The 20,051-nt window shown below is 38.4% G+C and overlaps 1 protein-coding gene and 1 pseudogene across 1 annotated transcript in view; one reads left to right on the forward strand and one right to left on the reverse strand.

Annotated features, from left to right (window-relative positions):
• Window positions 1-20,051, forward strand: part of THSD7B (thrombospondin type 1 domain containing 7B) — a 6,482,604-nt gene that overhangs the window by 3,317,793 nt on the left and 3,144,760 nt on the right. The gene's annotated exons all lie outside the window — the stretch shown is intronic.
• LOC122805077 lies at window positions 13,378-13,540 on the reverse strand (annotated as a pseudogene).

The following is a 20,051-nucleotide window of genomic DNA, read 5'->3' on the forward strand; positions in this document are numbered from 1 at the left end:
TAAAACATAGACAGGCTTTCATTGCCAACACTATGCTCAGAACACCTACCATGTGGAGTGTACTCTGCAGTTGGACTACCGTTATCTGACTTCTCTGATGGCTGTACCTCACACTCAGAACTTTTATGAATTGCAGGTAATGTAGACTAATGCAGCTCAGTATCAGACATGCATTCTGTCTCTGTTTAGAATTACATGTTAACTGAGTTATAATGAAAAAAATAGCCTCTGTGAATTAATACATTCATCTGGCACAGGAAAGCTACAAACACGGGCACTTTGGTCAAGACTTATTCATCAAGTGTCTTGAAAAATAAATGTATTTTTATTGTTTTTGTTTTTCACTCAAACACTTTTTGTGTATAAGGTTATTGTAGTCTGGTAGTGGGTAACTCAACTCTGTACCCAAACATCAACACATAGTGGCTAGTGAGTTCTGATCCTCGTTTTACCAGCTTTATGCTTACCCTGGAAAACATAATGGCTATAAATCTCGAGCTGGCTGATGTAGTTTACAGTGGTTATGGGAATTAACTATTGTTCTACTGTCATGAGCACTTGGGCTAGCAAACCAGCAGGATGGGGGTTCATTATGACCATCTGTACATGTTAATAATCAAATTTACCTCAAGAGTGTAAAGTGAATGTGTACAACTTCCTTAGGTAAAACATGCTGTTACCTAAACCGCTTTATACTTTGGAGTTGCAAATCAGCAGATCAGAGTTATAATCACTGACTCACCAGGAACTGAACCACCTAAGATTGAGCACAGGGCATTCCAATGCAATCTTATCAAAAGAAACTGAAACTTGACAAAATTATTTTGAGTACACACACACACACACACACACACACATACACTCACTCACTCAATATTTTCAAGAATTTGGAATTAAATGTTAACTTCCCAGCACCCGTGTTCTCCCTTTCACTGTTTATAGTACTCTGTCACAAGTTAGTTAAAGCTAAACAAATTAGTAAAACACAACCTTTGAATATTTAATGGTAGGGATTATCTCTGCACAGTCATAGCTCAATGGAAGGATACCACACCATTGTAAGTAGACCAGTAAAAATGCACAAACCCTTAAGATAATAAATATACCACTAACAAGAAGCAGTTGAAGTTGTAGAATAAATGTCTTTCCTTAAAATGTATAAGTTAAAGCATTTTCTTTTCTAATGAATATGCAAACAGGACATAACATACGCAAACAACTGAAAAAAAATAAAACATAATGTTCTGAAAGGTCTGTTGAACATCTGAACAGGAAATTATCTGCTAACAGCAAGAGGAATTCTGTATTCTTACTCTTTCTGAGTTTTAAGTCTAACACAGAATTGTCATATTCCTCCCAGGTGGTATAATACACTTTGTCTCTGTTCCCATTAATATCCTTCAGCAAACAAAGCAGCAACACCTGTACTTTTTCTAAATTTTGACTGACTAGTAATTATTGACAATTCCTGTATTTATGAGACCACAAACAGGATTTTCTGCAGCTTTAGTTTGAATGAAAGATAATGCCTTCCTTTTTGTAGATCAGAGTGTGTGTTGTACCTTTAAGAGCTATTCCAGTCAGGGACCATGTGCATATAAGTACTGAGCATGTGCAAGCAAGAGTGCCATTTTAAGTGAGCAGCCAGAATGAAAGCATGCATATGTGTAGTACTCAATTAGTTAGTTCATTTAGTTTAAGATTTCAGTCATCCATCCTGACGTATTTGTGTATAATAAACTATTTAAATGGATACCCAGCCTCATTATCTTATTGAATACACAAAACGAGATTCATGGTGTCAAAAGCGGCATGTCTAAAATGATGTGGTGCCAGAAAGCGGTCCAAAACAAAACTTCTTCAAGACCATGAGGCACACAGTTTCTTTTGGAGGAATACACAGGAGTGAATCATCCCTGCTCAAACAACTCACAAACAGGTCAGAAAAACAAATCCAGGTACTAAAACTCATTTAAATGATTTTTTACTCAATGGATATAAAACAATTCAAAATGACTTTCTAATTAAACAAAATGTTTGAAATTAGGATATATTGATAAAAATATCAAAAATGCTTACAAAAGTGCTTGAAATAATTTCTGAATTGCATAAAATGTATAAAAAAGAGCAAACTACCATATTTTTTCACTGTTTCTTTTTCATATTAACTAAAGCTATTTGAGATATCCGAGGTGTGCAAAGTTTTTGCATGTTTGTGAAGTGTTACAGTACAGTTATTTAGCAAAATGCAGTCATTTTGAAGGAACTATCTTGTAGTTGAATATTTTTTCAAGTACCTGGCATATGTGTGTGTTTGCATTTGAACATAATTACAAAAGCATTTTGTTGGTATGGCAGAAGGATTTCACAGGCACGATCCACTAATATTTGATAATAATGTTACTGAAAACTGGAGAGTGTGTGCGCAAGAGTATGGTATTTTCATTCAGGCTTTTTCTGACAAAGCCACATGTACAAACACATTTATTCTACTTAATTTGGCTGGTTCAGAAGCCATTGAAAGGGAGCAATCATTTGTGTATGCCCCAGCAGTGTATGTAGAGGAGGAGGAAGACCGCCAAACTGTGGTGCCATCTGAAACTTGGGAAGACCCTATGTGCTTAAAACGTAAATTTAGAGAAATGTGTAACCCCCAAATGAATATTACATTGGAAAAGCTCATATTTTACACAAGTGATCAAAAGCCTGGTAAAACGTTTACAGCATATATAACTGACTTGAGAAAAAGGCAAAATGTGCAGATTTGGTGATTTAAGAGATGAGTTGATAAAAGACAGGCTTGTGTGCGGTATTAAAGATGATGCAGTGAGAAAGATTTTGCTTCAAGACAGTGATTTAACTTTGAATAAGATCATAGAGATTTGTCAGATATATGAGCTCACAGAAAAGCACACAGATATGCTCACAAATGATAAAAGCATGCTTGCAGTGCCTTCCAGTGCTAATGTTGATAGTATGCAGCACAAGGTTAAAAGATGCAGGCCTAACAGCATGGCCCCACCCCAAGCCTTTCCAGCAAATTGAAGGACAGCTCCAGTAAAATCCAGAGCATGCTCAGTGAAGCAGAAGGTTGAGTCAGCAAAACCTGTGGCAAGCATCATAGTCAACTGTCATAATAAAAGAGGGAGCCATGAGCCCAAAAGAGAAACGTGCTTAGCTTTTGGTTAGCTGTGCCACACATGCAGAAAGTGGAATCATTTCAAAAAGTTCTGTAAATCAAAAGGGGCACATTTTTTTATTAAAAGAGAACATTTAAAGAGGCAAGTTGATCAGTTAGGAAGCTACAACCCTACTTTTATTTATTTATTTATTTAGTTTATTTATTTATTGACATTTGTTAACCTGGTTGATCCAGCTGGGTTTTTGGCCTGTTTTCAGTGGAGACCCAAAGAGAAAAGCTCCAATATAGATATATACAGACATAAAAAGGTAACAATTTTAACTGACATATGATAAAATATGAAAAAAAAAGAAAAAAATAATACAAGAACACTACAGATACAGGTGAAACATGCAAACTATTTACATTATGTAAACTATATGTTTACAGATTAGAGCTTTTGTACATATTTACATGCAGATTAATTGATCAGATGAGCGAGTTCTTTTTATGTTGATAATGTGTCAGTGCTTGATGAAACAGTCAATGCAGTAGATTTATGGGCAAAGAATGAAGTATTTTGTACTGATTTGATTACTGGGAGACCTGTAGAGCTAAAAGTTGATACTGGTTCAAAGGGCAATGTTATGTCAGCAGAAATGTTTGCCAAAATGAGAGCTAGTGAGAAGCTTGACCTGGCAAAGAAATTCAAATCGAAGGCTCACTAGTGCTTTCATGTTATTCCACTGGGAACAGCTATGACTTGCAGTTTTACATAGTCAAGAGGCACATGCAGTCATTGTTAGGCGTCAAAGATAATTTGAAGATTGGACTGCTTTCATTTAATGCACATGTAACAATGAAAATTTTTCACAGACTATTTTTTCTGACTATGCTGATCATTCTGAAGACAGGTTAGGCAAACTCCCCGTTGTGTACTCCTTGAAGTTTGACCATGAGGTAAGCCCAGTTATCAGGCCAGCACAGAAAGTTCTGGTAACCTTGCAAGGTAGAATCAAAGCTGAGCTAGACAGAATGGTTGGTGCATGCAGGAGTAATTGTCCATTGAATGGGTATCCTCCATGGTGGTAGCTCATAAGAAAAGCTTAAATGATATTAGAATATGTATTGATCTAAGAGATTTGAACAAAGCACTAAAATGACCTCATCATCCAATATGCACAGTTGAAGAAGTTGCTGCACTTATGCCATGTCCCACTATTTTTTTTTTTGGTCTTAGATGCAAAAAGTTCATTTTGGCAAATTTTACTTGACTGAAAGTCTTCATTGCAGATTTTTGAGAATGCCATTTTGGATAAATTCTGCCAGTGAAGTCTTTCAATGTGTGATGGAGCAAATGTGCTATAATAGTTGATGATATTTTTGTAGGAGGCAATGGTGATGTCAAACATAATAGAAACCTCAGGAAAGATCTGGAATATGCTCATGAAGTGAGTCTTAAGTTAAATCCTCAGAAATGCAAGTTCAGGCTATGAGAAGTTATTTATGTGGGCCATTTGTTTACCATTTCAGGCTTATGACCAGATTCTTCCAAGCAAACTGCAATCCTTGAGATGCCAGCAACAAACAATGTGATTTCCTTGCAATGTTTTCTTGGCATGGTCAACTACTTGGCCAAGTTTTTCCAGATTTGTGTAACCTTTCAGCACTACTAAGAGAGCCTGACAGGCAAAGATTTAACTTGGTCCTGGCCAGAACAACACCAAAGAGCATTTGATGTCCTGAAACAGAGTATTGCCAATCCACCCACTTTAAGAAACTATGATGTTCACAAACCTGTCACTCTTTCTTGTGATGCTTCGAAATTTGGTCTTGGTACAGTCATTCTTCAAAAGGGCAGACCAGTAGCCTATACATCCAAAACTCTCACCTAAATTGAGATGCAGCTGTGCTCATATAGAAAAAAAAGAAAGAGCTCTTGGCAATTGTGTTTGCATGTTCAAAGTTGCATGATTATATTTATGGCCAACCTATTCAAATCAAGATAGACCACCAACCTTTGATCACTATTTAGAAAAAGCCTGTGCACACAGCTCCTGTGAGATTTCAGTGCATGATGTTGAAATTGCAAAAGTATAATTTTCACTTGGTTTACACAAAAGGCAAACTTCTTTATCTTGCTGATACTTTATCCAGATCATCCAGAAGAAACACCGAACAACATGACAATGTGGAACCTGATTTTGAAGTCATGGAAGTGAGAAATGTTTCTTCCACACATCTTGATGAGCTCAGAACTGATACAGTTTCAGAGCCAGTTCTCCAGAAGCTCAACCACTTTATCAGTCAAGGATGGGACCGTCAAATCAATCTTGTTTACCATCAGACGTGCAGTAGTATTTTCCTTACAGGAACAAGATTTTAATGGAAGATGGTATCATCATGAAAGGCCTGAAAGTGATTGTTCAAAAATTCTTGCAACAAGCAAGCAATAATGCCTGACAGGGTTTGTGTTAATGTGTAATTAATGCCCACCCAGGTAAGTTATGAGGCCCAATGCCTGGAAGGGCATTAATTACACATTAAAACACATCCTGGAGGGCATTATTGTGCTTAGAGAACGGCCTATCTGTAAAATTGTTGTGTTTTACTTACTTATATATACTTTTCTTTATCACTATAATTTTTTAGTATATTTTTGATATAAAATAGTTCCTCCTCCTAATGTTTCAAACTTGCTGTAGTATATGTTAATGGTGTTGGAGGAAGCATTTTACAGCCAAAATATAACATTTTAAAATAACCAGATTATTTACTTTATTTTTTGGCCCTTACTCCTAAATTGTTTGGTTCACGGTCACTGGAGATTGAAGTTACTATATAATGACATAACATTTGAGCTTCAGATTTCCTTTACATTGGCAGCTTTTTTAATTATATAAGAGCAATATTTAAGTTTCTATTTTAGAGCCTTTGTTCCCCTTTATTTTAAGCTTTATCCAGATTTCTTCAGCTGAAAGCTGTAGGTATACAAACCTCTTTACTGCTGCTGCTGCCACTAGTCATTTCACTCAATCTCACACACACACATTCTCTGCTTCAGAAAAATACATGCTAACAAAACCCTGTTATTCTAGCAACTTTCTAAGTTTATAAGAGCAATAATTAAAATCTGTCCCTATTTTCAGCACTTTGTTTCCCATTTATTTGTGCTGAAAGGCATACTTCTCAACTGTCCAAATTTTTGCAGAATGTCCAGATTTTTGGCTCATAATTTTGATCTGATCCTCATAAAAGTTGGGTTTTTCTGGCAATTTACTGGGATGATCTGAGGACTGAAGTAATTAAAAAATAACACAAATTTGAGTTTCAGACTTCAAATCCTTCAGAAAATATACATTAAAACAATCCCTGTTGCTCTAGAATCTAAGTTTATAAGAGCAATATTTAATATCTGTCCTTATTTTTAGGCCTTTGACCCCCCCCCATCTTGCTGAGCTTTGTCCATATTTCTTGCACTGAATCGTTGAGAGGTATGCCAAGAGGTATGGTTAATCGCTCTTTTGTCTCCTCGCTTTCTCTCTCTCTCACACACACACACACACACACACACACACACACACACACACACACACACACACACACACACTTTTTATTTTACACTCGCTAAACAGCAGAAGCGCTGTTTGCCAGTGTAAAATAGTAGCTTAACCGATCTGTCTCTCACACTCATACAAGCATACACTTTCACACACTAAGACATACATTCTTTTATTTTACTTTTGTTTTATTTTACACTCGCTAAACAGCATAAGCATTGCTTAGAGAGTGTAAAACAGCAGCTCAACCAATCTCTCTCACACTCATACAATTTCACACACATACACACAGTTTTTTTTTACTTTTATTTTACACTCACCAAACAGCAAAAGTGCTGCTTAGCGAGTGTAAAATAGCAGCTCAACCAATCTCTCTCTCTCGCTCTCTCTCACACACTCATACACTTTTACACACATAGACACACTCTTTTACTTGTATTTTACACTCACTAAACAGCAAAAGCGCTGCTTAGCAAGTGTGAAATAATGGCAGCTGTTCCATTTTTCCTCAGTCTGAGCTCCATGGCAGCTTGATAAGCTGCCATGAAGTGGCAGACTCATTTTTCAGTGGGCATTACTTGTACATTAATGCCCTGCTGGAGAACGCTCATTCTGCAATCAGGATACTGATGTACAGTAAGCCCATTCTCAATGAGTATATTAATATCTTGCATCATGGCCTCCCAGGAACTGATTCTACCAAAAGAAGGGTGAGAGGACTATTTGGCCTTCTATACGAAAATATATTGAGAAAGAACTTTCAGCTTGTTCTGTTTCTAATAGTACTAAACCGCATCAACAAAAACAACCACTTCAGCTAAGCCAAATTCTTGAACTACTTTGGTTGACAGTACCTACAGATGTTTCAGAATGGAATGGTCAACATTGCTTGTTGTTAATAGATTCTTTTTCAAATTGGTTCTAGATTTACCTACTTCCTAATCTGATGTCCAATACTATAATTATGAAGTTGAGTCATTTTTCACTCCATAGTTGTCTGCACAAAGTCATTTCTGACAATGGTGCACAGTTTACAAGTCAGCAGTTTAAAATATTTGCTGAAATGTGTGACTTTGATCATGTTAGAAGTAGTCTTGAATACCCACAATCAAGCGGCCTAGCTGAACGTGCAGTTCAAAGTGCAAAACTGCTGTTGGAAAAGTCTAAATGTGACAATACTGATGTTTTTCTAAATGTGCTAAATCTCAGAAACATACCTCATGACAATCTTCTTGATTCACCTGCCCTGAGATTAATGTTGAGACAAACCAGAATCTCACTGCCAATCAGTAAGAATCTGATGGTTCCAAGTGCTAAAAACAACAAAACAGTAAAAGCTCAAATCCTAAAGAAGCATTTGTCCCAAAAGTTCTACTATGACAAAACCAGCAAGCCTTTAAATTCATCAAAAGAAAGAGAGATAGTGAGGATGCAGACATCAAAAGGATTTGACTGAATAGGACTTGTGAAACATTTGTGTGAAGAGCGAAGATAATACATTATTGAGTCACAAGGCATGGAATTCAGGTGGAATCGTAAACATTTTCTACTGGTGTCCGAGCCAGTGTTGCAGCATTTTGCTTGTAACAGAGACTCTAATTCTCAGAGTGATTTGTCCAATGTTCCTGAAACTATCCCTGAAAATCTTCAAGAAAAACTTTCCCCAGTGACTGTCCCTGTTGCTAAACCCAGTTCTAAGTACTACACTATGACGTCAGATCGTATCTCAAGACCTAATCCCAAATACATGGTAATCTGGACATTATTGCTATTGTTTGTGTATATCTCTATAATTTGCATGCTTATCCAATTGTCATTTTCATTGCAGGACAAAATAGTCAGAGAGGCAGGATATAGATCAGAGTGTGAGTTGTAGCTTTAAGAGCCATTCCAGTCAGTGAGCACATGCATATTAAGTACTGAGCACGTGCAAGCAAGAGAGCCATTTTGAGTGAGCAGCCAGAGTGAAAGCATGCATGTGTATAGTAGTCAGTCAGTCATTTAGTTAGTTCATTTAGTTTAATGTTTCAGGCATCCATACTGATGCTTGTGTATAATAAACTACTTAAATGAACACCCAGCCTCATCATCTTATTGAATACACAAGATGAGTGGAACACTTTTTGCTCTTAAATATCAAAGGAGGAAGGGTAAATGTGGGCTTAAAACTATAATTATAAGTGATTATAACTCTGATTTGTATTGGTAAAGTGTAAAGCTTTTGGGGGAGTGGTAGGTTTTTGCCATTGCCTAAGGGAGTTGTACACATTTACTTTGCACCTTTTAGACCAATTGTCCTATGTATATTAACAGCTAGAATCTTCAGGTAGCACACTTTACGGGTCTATATTAGATGATCAAACTTTCAAAAGTTCGGCTGTCATATGGTCGACACCATATGATTGAACTTTTAAAAGTTTGAGCATCTAATAAAAAAAAAAAAACTACACCGATAACCTACCTGAATGTTTTAAGAAGGGGGGAAGCCCCCCTGTACCCCCTGCACCCCCCGCTCTTTAAATATAACAACTCTGAAATCGCACTATGGTACAGAAAAGGGAAATCTTCCCATTCCATGCTGTATGGAGATCTCCATTAAAACGTTCAAACTTTCAAAAGTTCGATCATATGGTGTCGTCCATATGACGGTCAAACTTTTGAAAGTTTGATCATCTAATATAGACCCCACTTTACAACAGCACATTTGCACAGTCAAGAAGAAAGGCTTAATTTCACTTTTAAACTGTTTTAGATTTTCATAGTGGTAAATGCAATTGTATACCATTTTGCACATTTTATTTTGCATATTACATTTTACTTAAAAGTCAAGTAAAGTGCAGCTCCTTTTACTTTTATCACTTAAACAATTATATTTGCATGTTTTTGTTTGATATGACTAATATAACTAGTTCACTTTTGTGGATTTTTTTGAAAAGTAGCAACATCTTCCACACTTACCACAGTCTTTTTATACTTGGTAATTAGATACTTTGTCAGTGATAAGGCTCATCCAAGAATATATTTTTACAGTGAATATTCATAGTCATTTGAAGATTTGGGTTATTCCTCCCAAAGACTTTTATGAATGCATGCAGTTTAACCACTATTTTCAGGTGCTGGGTAACATGTCTGCACTCACAAAAGGTCACCAAAGAGGTGCTTGAAAGCATGTGGTAGGATTCAAGTAGCAGTAAGAAAGCTGAGTCCAATTGCCTCAAATATTTGATGAATCACTTAGCAGTCTTCAATAGTAAATGCCTGAGTGGAAATTACTTCAACCATATATCGTGACACTCCACATTCTAACAAGAATGTATGAAATGAAATAAACATGCTTAAAAATATCTTTATCCTATGGCTGGTTTATTCAGATGGACCATTTCCACTACACTTTCTGTATATGCTTACATCACTGTTGCTTTTTCTGTTTTTTTTCCTTCTGTTTGGCATCTTGTCTAGTCTGAGGACAGTCTGTACCTCTTCCTTAGATTTATAGACATTAGCACTTTTTGGTTTCAGACAAAACCCTCAAAAAAATTCACTGCCACCTTTGTGAAATGTCTCTTTTGATATATGGTAGCTTAATGCAATCAAATGTGTGCAAATGATGTTTCTGCTTACAGCATTACAGAAGAGATGCACTTTATATGATAACAACATTAAACAGTCTTGTATATTCCCATTATAAAAAACGTGAGCAGTACCTGACTGTTGCATTTTTACATCACATCAGTCATGCAAAATGTCAAGAGATTCTGTGTCTGCTGTACTTGTTGTCACCTTTGAGGTTTTAAGGTGAGCTGCATTATGCAGTAACTGCTACACTATTTTCACATTTCTTAATAACTGTAATTTAAAAATGCATCACTGTAATTGACTTGCTGTTATATGAGATTGTAGTTTTTATGTTATATTGGTGGCTGATATTACTGGCTCAGTGTCTCACCATATCAAGCCTTTTGGGAAAAGGCTGTGACTAAAAGTAGCCACTCAGATCAGTTTGGTGATTATGTTAAGTGAATGAATGAATGAATAAATTCATTCATTAATTTTTGAGCAGATATTCATAGCTGGACTGAGCAACACATTATGTGCATCACCATATAACCAAATGCAGACAAGAGTGTGCTCAATAACTGGGCAATGACAGCAATATAGGATAAGCTGACAGGAATGAATCTTAGCCAGTGTTTCTCAAAAGAAATGGCATGATATTAATATAAAATTGTATTATGAAATGGCATTCATGTTGAGGAAGCAGCTGTTATAATATTGCAGTCAGGGATGATTAAATTTTCAGAAGGAAATCATTTTTAAATTCCTTACTAGGCACACAGCCAATTTATGAAGAACAATGGCAAACAAATCCACAACAGCTCCATTATTCACTGCATTCGATGCCTCTATCAAAACTTTACTTTCCAAATCCCTTGAAGCTTCTTATTAGAATAAATCTGTTGCTAAATTATCCCTACTCCCTCATCCTGCTTAATGTTGGAAATGCTAGCTTTATTGGTACTTCTCTACTCATTTCATAAACAGCTTCAATAATTTGTCATTTCCCATAACACACTTTTGAACAGAAATCAGATTAAAAGTGTCCCCAAAGGCAAGATTTGGAAAGTTAAGCAAAATGCCTATTATTTCAAAGTTTTCTAAGATTTCAGAGATTAAGTTAAAGTACAATGTGCTTTCTAATAAACATGCATATTATCTGCTCCATCAGCATGCAAAAATTTGATTTCATGAAACTTCCAAATTATTCAAAGAAGGGATGTCTTTGCACATTCCAAGCAACCGCAGAAGGGAAATATTAGGTAACAAAATAGTGAAGCTCTTTCACCTGTGTTTCAGTAAAACAAGTGACTTCCATAGACAGAATCATGTATTCTCCCCAGTATTAAAAAATAAATAAGCATGTTTGTGGAAAACTGCATATATCTTATGAATATTCCAAATATGACTCATTACTTAAATAATAATAGCAAAACGTGGACTACACACTGTTCTAAGTGCACTAGATAAATCCTGCCTTTTTCTTTGTTTAGCCATGGCAAGAAATAAGCTGGTTCTGAAAACTGAAATACTAAAAAGGCAACATGTCTGTTCTGTTATGCAACTAAATGATCTGTGAATGGCAGAAAAAGAATTGAGTAAAATCTATGAATTATTTAAACCGAGCAGATGCTTTCACATTTTTTCAATTAAATATCTGTATCTGTTGTCAGTGAATGTCATGCTTTCTTGTGTGTACCATCATACTGTACATTTCTAGGGGTAGGAAATTTATCTCACAAGCTACAAGGCAGTCTGTGACAATAACAGTCCATGAAATGTATGTCATAGTACACCATCTATGACTACTGCTTGTAGGACAAAACTATACAGGTACTATCACTTCAAATGTAGACTGAACTTCCAGACCTTAATTAACTTGTTATATTGTAGAAGACTAAAGCTGAAAGTTGTCATTTAAACATTGAATGCAGTGAGCACATAAACGTCTTGTAATCAAAGGCCGAAATCAAACAAGTTTTAAAGATTTTTTTTTTCTTTTTGCAAAAGGAGTAACAAAAAAAACAAAAACACAAAAAATTACTGGAATAATATAGGGGAATGGGGCAATGTGTAGAACATATAGGTTGGGGTTCAAAAAGGACTGCTGCTAGAGGCAAAACTGTAAAACAAGTGATACTGAACACCCACAGACACACTTGCTGATTCAGAGACAGGCCCACCTGAGTAATTTTGCATGTTCAGTATAATAACCAAGGCAGGCCATCTCCACAGCTGTGCTACATGCTAATGAGGTATTCCTGGTGAACAGCTACTGCTAATTAGCCATGCATGTGTTTACCCCCACAAATGCCTGTGGGATGAGATTTACACAGTCAAGCAATTCAGAGCTGTGTAAATTAGCATGGCTGGACGGGTTAATTAGCACAACCAAAAATAAGTTCTCCCATTATTTTCAGTGGGAGAGACTACATTGCAGATGAGCACTGGAAAGTGTTACAAAGTGCAGAGAAGTAGTAGTGGCAGAGATCGTGTGTATGTGCTTGTATATGCATAGCAGTGTGTGTTCTGATACTATTCATACTGTGTGTGTGTGTCAGTCTGCCTGGTTGACCACAGTCAAGTAGTTATTGTAGTGTAGCTGCATGTGTGAGTGTGTGTGTGTGTGTGTGTGTGTGTGTGTGTGTGTGTGGGGGGGGGTAAATGGCTAAGTGTGTAAATGAGTGCATTCATGTTAAACAATGCCCCTCACTGGCCCTATTTCCCACTTGCTTTATTTTAGTGTTTGCATGAATCAGACACCTTTGAGAACACGGGTTGACTTAGCTAGATTTGTAAGGGCCCTGAGGCTTTTAGCCTAGCAACCTCCTTTGATCCTATGGAGGGGCAGTGTCACATACAGTGAGTGTGTATCTGTGTGTCTGCAAGTGTGTGCGAATGCCTGCATGCATGTACAAGTGTGAATGAGGGAATACCTATGCCTACATGATTCATGGGCAGCCAGTGGTAATTACCTCTGAAAAGTGCTGTTTAGCATTGTCAGTAATCACCCTCAATTCAGAGACATGAAAATTAGCCAATAATGAGGTCTTACTCATTTCAGATAAACTTCTCTAAAAATCAGATTTTATACGGTCACATGAACTGTACCTCACAGTGGTTGCAGTTTGTGTAAGTGTAAGGGATTATTTCTTAATCCCAGGAATGGTATTAAGAGAAATGTACAACCTTAAGTTATGAAATACAAATGAAATGTTCTCCTGACAATTAAGAGACATATCAGATATTAAACTGATAAGAACAGATACTACACTTGATCTTAGCCAAAAGGCCGAGAAGCGATTAAATGTATTGACTAATTGCATATTCTACTACAGCATTTATAACTTAAACTGACTCTTCAGTGTTCCAGTAACATAAGGTAGAAAATGATTTAAGCACTCTGGGTGTGCTAAACAAAAGAGATCCAAGTATACAACAAAGGGATAGTCCTACAGTGATTGTTCCCTACAGCCATTTGATTGGCTGCATCATAATAATTTATAAATATGAGGGCTGCATTGATTTTTGGTCTTACTATACAGCTTATGTACTAAATGCCAGCCATAATAGCTATTTACAATTTGCTGGGCTATGTTGGTAAGTGTAGAATGAAACCATTGCTGATTAGATTTCTTTGAAGAGGAGTTGAATATCATTTATGTTCAAGGGATATAATTTGATATATATTTATTGAAAATTACTTTCTAGCTTGCCAGAACTAACAGTAAGAGTAATTGCTTTCAGTTTATGACATTATCTTGGGTGTTAGAACTCTGTAAGAGCACAAGTATGCAGTCCATAGCCCTGCTTACCCAGCAGTGCACAAAGAAAACAGCAAAGACCTCAAGACCATTTTATAGGTTCATAGGTTGGTACTAGACTATCGGCCCTAGGGCCTATACAAGCCTAGCCATAACAATTTCCTGGCTATTTCTTCCCACAATATTTACTTCCCTGGACCCTTGTCTAGCAGGGTGACTGACGTGATCCCTGGGGTGAATTTCCTTTCTCCCATCCAATCATCAAGGTTCCTTTTGAAGAGGGCCAAAGAGGTGCTCTGCTTGACATGTATGGGCAGTCTATTCCAGAGTCTGGGGAGTCTCTGGGTCAGGAACCTATCCCTCCAACATGTTTTGTTCATTGTGATGACAAGGTTTAGATCCCTGGAGCGTGTGGCTCTGAGGGATTGGGATTTCTTTAAGTGTAGCATGTCCAACAGATCTGGGATTGACATGGCTTTGTATGTTAAGCAGAGATCGTCTCTGAGTAGATAATATCCGACAAAGTATAGCTGGAGTTTTTAAGGCGATTAGCGTAGGGCATCTGCTATAGGCCTGTGATTCTTTTAGTGAGGTATTTCTGCGGCCTTTCCAGTTGTTGCAGATGTCTTGAGAGGTACATACCAAATGGGGCGTTGTATTCTATAATGGGTCTAATGAGGGATGAGTACAGTGGGACAATGACCTTCTTTTTTCTGAATGAAAAGCCCTTAGTGATGAAGTGTGCCACATAGAAGGATTTCCTGACTGTTGTGATGATGTGGTTATCGAAGGTGACACCACTGTCTACCTGTGTCCCTAAGTCTCTTATCACACTTTCAGTGTTTAGTGTACTGCTACCTATGTGGTAATTCATGGGTACATGTTTTTTCCCAAAGGGGATAACTATACATTTGTTGGCATTGAGCTTGAGCCCATGGCTCTAGCACCAAGCATCTGTTTCTGTAAGGCCCTTTTTCTAGAGTATTCACATCATTTGGTGATTCAATAATAGCTCCCAGTTTGCAGCCATCTGTGAACTTTGTTAGCCAGAGTCTCTTAGTGTTGGCCTGTACTTCAGAGAAGTAGATGCCAAACAAGAGTGGTCCAGGACTGAACCCTGAGGTACTCCACTTGTCACTTGTCTGGAGCTGGATTTGGAGTGACTACTTTTACAGTGTGGGTTCTGTCAGTAAGCCAGTTGGCAACCCATCGAGTTACGTACGGATTAATGCCCAGCTTAGTAAGTCTAGCTATGATTCCAGAGTGGGGGTTGGTGTCAAAGGCCTTGGCGAGATCCATATAGGCTGTGTGGACTGCCTTACCCTCATTCACAGCTCTGGAGACTAATTCAAAGAAGTCAATCAGGTTCAGGAGACAAGATTGGCCCTTCATGAACCCAAACTGGGTGGGGTCCAGTGTTTGAAGGTTGCCAATGTCTTTGTTTAAAAGTTCCATCATAATACGTTCCATGGCCTTGCAGATCAGGCTCATCAGACTGATGGGGCAGTAGTTCCCAGGATCCAAGGTGGATCACCCCTTGTGGAGTGGGATAACTGTAGCTATGTGCCACTCAGTGGGCACAAAGCCTGAGGTGAGGCTATGATTCAACATGACACTTAGGTGAGGTGCCAGTTCATTTTGTAGTTCATGTAATACACAGCCCGGGATGTCATCTGGTCCCATGGTTGCTGTAATCTTAGTATTGGAGAGTGTGTTTTTTACCTGTGTGGCCATTATTACCGGAATTGAGATGGGCCATTTAAGGGGTGAGATGGGGGTGAAGTTGGCACTGAATTGATCTGCTAGGATATTGGCAATATCCTTGGGATCAGTATGTTTAATGCCACTCTGTTGTAGCTCAGAGCAGATCTGAGCATTGCCATTTAGATTCTTGACATAGTTATAGAATGCCTTGTGGTTGTCTTTAGAACCTTTGGCAATTTTATTTTCATAACTATATTTGGAGGATTTTATGAGGGATCTCATCTTCTTACTGAGGCTGGTAAGGGAGTTTTTTGCATCCTGGGATTTTCCTCTTTTCTGAAACAGTTTCTTCCTTTTGTTGTAAAGTTTGTTTATGGCAGGGGATCACCAGATTGGCTTCCTTTTTTTGGAGGAGAGCATCTTGGTTCTATTTGGGATGGCACGATTCATGCATGAGTGGATGTGCCATACAGTGCCTTAGTGCAGGATTCAGCAGTCAAACTTTCAGTTCCCATCTGCAAGAGTGTCACAAAGTTTGTCACTTCTGACTTGAGTAGCATGAAGTTGGCTTTGGAGAAGTTTTTTATGGTGGTTTCCTTACTGGGGGGTGGGGGTGGAATGTGGATGTTAAGGGTGATTAGCTTATGGTCAGACCTAGCCAACAAGGGGGTGTCCACTGGTGTGGAGCATCAATTCCCCATGTTCATAATGACCAGGTCTAGAATATTGGAGCCCCTGGTAGGACTATGGATTAGTTGATCCAGGGCATTGGAATTTATGAATTCCAAGAACTGTTGGGCAAAGGTGTTGGTACATGAGTAGTTTTCCCAGTTAATGGCAGGGTAGTTGAAATCACCCAGCATTAGAGTGTCTTGTTGTATCTTAACATGTTCCAGTATGTTTAGAAAGGTGTAGTGAGAATCTTGGGGCATGGTGGGGGATCTGTAGCAAGCTACAGTTTAGATTGCTGTCTTACCTAGTGTTAGTTGCACCTGGAGAATTTCAGACACATTGTGTTGGGCCACTAGCCTGCTGGTGTGAATATCCTTGGTGAATATGGACACTCCGTCACCTTTAGTGGTCCTGGTTTGGTGGCCGAAAAGTGTTTTAAGAGTTGTAGCCTGGTATTGCAGGGGTGCTGTCTGGAGCCTTGAACCAGGTCTCAGTCACTGCACAGATATCATTGTTCTCCATTTTTAGGAGTGCCTCGAGAGAGTGCATTTTGAGCTTTAGACTTCTAGCATTAAGTAGCATTACCTTTAGAATTTGCTTGCTTGTACCTGTTATGGTGGTGGTTTTGTCCTTTGAACTTTGCCTAAAAAAGGCACTATAGGGGTGGTAAGAGCCCTAGCCAGTAACCTGAATCCCAGGGGTGACAGGTGCAGACCATCTCTGGCAAAGCATCGTGGTCTGTCAGTCATGTTGTCCCAGGCAGACAGATACTGGATCCCTTTTGAATGACACCAGAAGATTAGCCAATTGTTGAAGTCAATAATTTTGTCCTTATATTGTGGTACCATTCTAGGTGAAGGCAGGATGCTACTCAGGGCTAGGGTCATACCTGGCTGGGCCACATGATCCGAGAGCTCTTCCATGTCTCGTTTCATGTAGTCCAGGGAGGTACGTCTCAAGTCATTCACTCCAACATGGACAATGACAGAGTCATATTTGTACTTGTTGTGGAGTGACTTGAGTGCATGCATTATGTGGTGGATCTTGGCACCAGACAGGCAGCTGACTGTAATTTTCTCCTTGTTCAGCCTGGTGAGTGGGACATCAGTGTGCCTGACTATAGAGTCACCTATGACTAAAGTTTTAGGTGCCTTGTCTTGCTTTAGGGGCTGTTGCTAGGTGGCACACTGGTTTTGTGAGCTATGTGACACTTTGGTTGTGATTGGTGTTTGTTTTCATTTCAGCTTCGGAGGTCCTTGTTGCTTGGGCAGGTTACAGTTAACAGCCTCCTTATATGCGGATTTAATGTTGCTATGTGTGGGTGTTGGTGGTGTGGGTTTAGAAGGGCTACGTGTTGCTTGAGGTGTAGTGTGGGTGTTAACCTTCTCCTCTTGACTGTCTAGCACAATCTTTGGTGGAGAGATTTGCTTCCAGTTTGGCTATGTAAGTGCATCTCTCACAGGTAGTAGTGTTGGGTGGTAAGAGGAGATGGTTGTCTGTGTACATGAGACAATAGTTGCATTGCCCCAGTATGCCCAGATTCACCAAGTGGACAGGAGAAATCACCGGGAGCTGACCCTTGAACATGCTTGGTTTGGTGCTTTGTTTGTAAAGTACAGCAGCTGTTTTCCCTTGCCTTAGCAAGGCACTTTGCAATTATAGGCTGTTTAGTGCCTACTATTAATTTCTCCTTATTAACAAGGAGAGTTGAGTGCTTGTATCAGTTTAAGGTTTCCTAGTGCTTTCCAGCAGGTATTAGAGCAAGTGCTAGTCACAGGGATGTTTAAAGGTAAGATGAAGAAAAATGGTTTATCCTAAGCACTGCATTGTGCACTAGATAAGTTAGATGTGAAAGTAGGTAACTTAAGTTTTACCTGTCTGAAAAGTTAAGTTTTAGTGGAGAGTCGCTATTTTTAAAACAGCAAGATAGATTGAAAGACGGTGGTCACTTTTGTATTCTGGTACTATGGAATACAGTAGGATGGCCAATAAATTTAAATAGTTGAAGGAGAGTGATTTCACAAAATGATAATTTTGAGCTTTCTCACACAAGCCAGTGAAAGCAGAGAGGAAATGAGATATATGGTCAAATTAACCTTAGTGGCAGGCAACTAGAAAGACAGTGGTATTTAAGAACATGGCAGTAAGCGGGTGGGTGGGAAAAAAATTCTGCATGATTCTCAGGAGACAGAGCTGTGGTCTCTTTTGAAGTTTTAATATGCAGTTAAAAGCAGAATACAAGTAAAACACAAGGTAAAGAAAACAAATCACAGTATTCAAAATATAAAAAGGCAATAAAGTAATACAAAATACAAGAAATATAAAGCAAACTAACTTTTAATTCACAGCAAAGTGTAGCAGAATCTGGTGAGCTTTTCTAGTAAAGCTCCAAAATGTTTTACTTTACCCCTTAAATAGAAGGTATAATTCCTAGCTCCACCCCCTCAGTTCACAAATGATTAACCTTAAGTGACCTCTTCTATCTTATGTATGAGTCCTTAACTGGTCAGTTCTAATTTCTGCCTGACTCACAAGAGACAGAGCTGTGGTCTCTTTTGATGTTTTAATATGCAGTTAAAAGCAGAATACAAGTAAAACACAAGGTAAAGAAAACAAATCACAGTATTCAAAATATAAAAAGGCAATAAAGTAATACAAAATACAACAAATAAAAAGCAAACTAACCTTTCCATCACAGCAAAGTGTAGCAGAGTCTGGTGAGCTTTTCTAGTAAATAAATAGATAACATTTGCCATAGATAACTCACTATTTCTCTGCCAGCATACTATATAAATACGAACAGCATACTATCCTAACTATTTCAAAGGCCCTGCTGAATGGGTGGCATTGCAGATGGCCATCCCAGGCCAGTCTGTTCTCTTCTAGCCAAGTGGTGTACCTACTATGCCCCTTGTCAACCAGATCACTAGCCACATGCAGCATTGTAAAGCATTTGCTCACATATTCTAAATCTTCACATGGCCCAGAAAAGAAATAGAGGAATGAAAAGGTGCGTGTGTGTGTGTGTGTGTGTGTATGTGTGTGTGTGTGTGTGTGTGTTTAGGGTGGGTTGTTAGCAATGCAGTGACTGCTTCTAAATCAGGGTGGCAGGGAGGGAATGGATGAATGGATGAGCTGCGACTAATGATGATGAGAGGCCTGAGATCAAGCATTAAATATGACCATTATTGAGCTATAAGCCAACAGAAAACCCATTGGAGGGCAAGACAAAGTCTATGCCATAGAATTAAATTATCTATAGCCAGGCTTTCCAAACAGAACATAAAGAATGCATCAAAAACTTTGCAACCATTTTATTAATAAAGCAGAAGTTTTGTCACCAATAACTTACGAGTTGTCAGCCACCAAACCGTATAGATCTGGTCAGTATAATATCCCATTTATTAAAAAGTATCTGCTGACTGGGTCACATGACAGACAGCCCTGCTAGTCTCATCTGTTCCCTTCTTGCCAGGAGATGTACCCACCAGGCCTCCTCAGCAACCTTACCACAAGCCACATGCAGCTTTGTAAACCACACATTCAAATATTCTTAATCTTCCCATGGCCCAGGAAAGATAGGGAGAAGTAAAAACTGGAGAGGCAGCACAGTGATACCACCTGTCTGCCAACAATACAAACTGTTTCTCCCCCTTTCCTAGACATAAAAATTTT

Source organism: Protopterus annectens, chromosome 6.part0, assembly GCF_019279795.1.
Source record: "Protopterus annectens isolate FY-2018-M chromosome 6.part0, PAN1.0, whole genome shotgun sequence".
Lineage (NCBI taxonomy): Eukaryota > Metazoa > Chordata > Ceratodontiformes > Protopteridae > Protopterus > Protopterus annectens.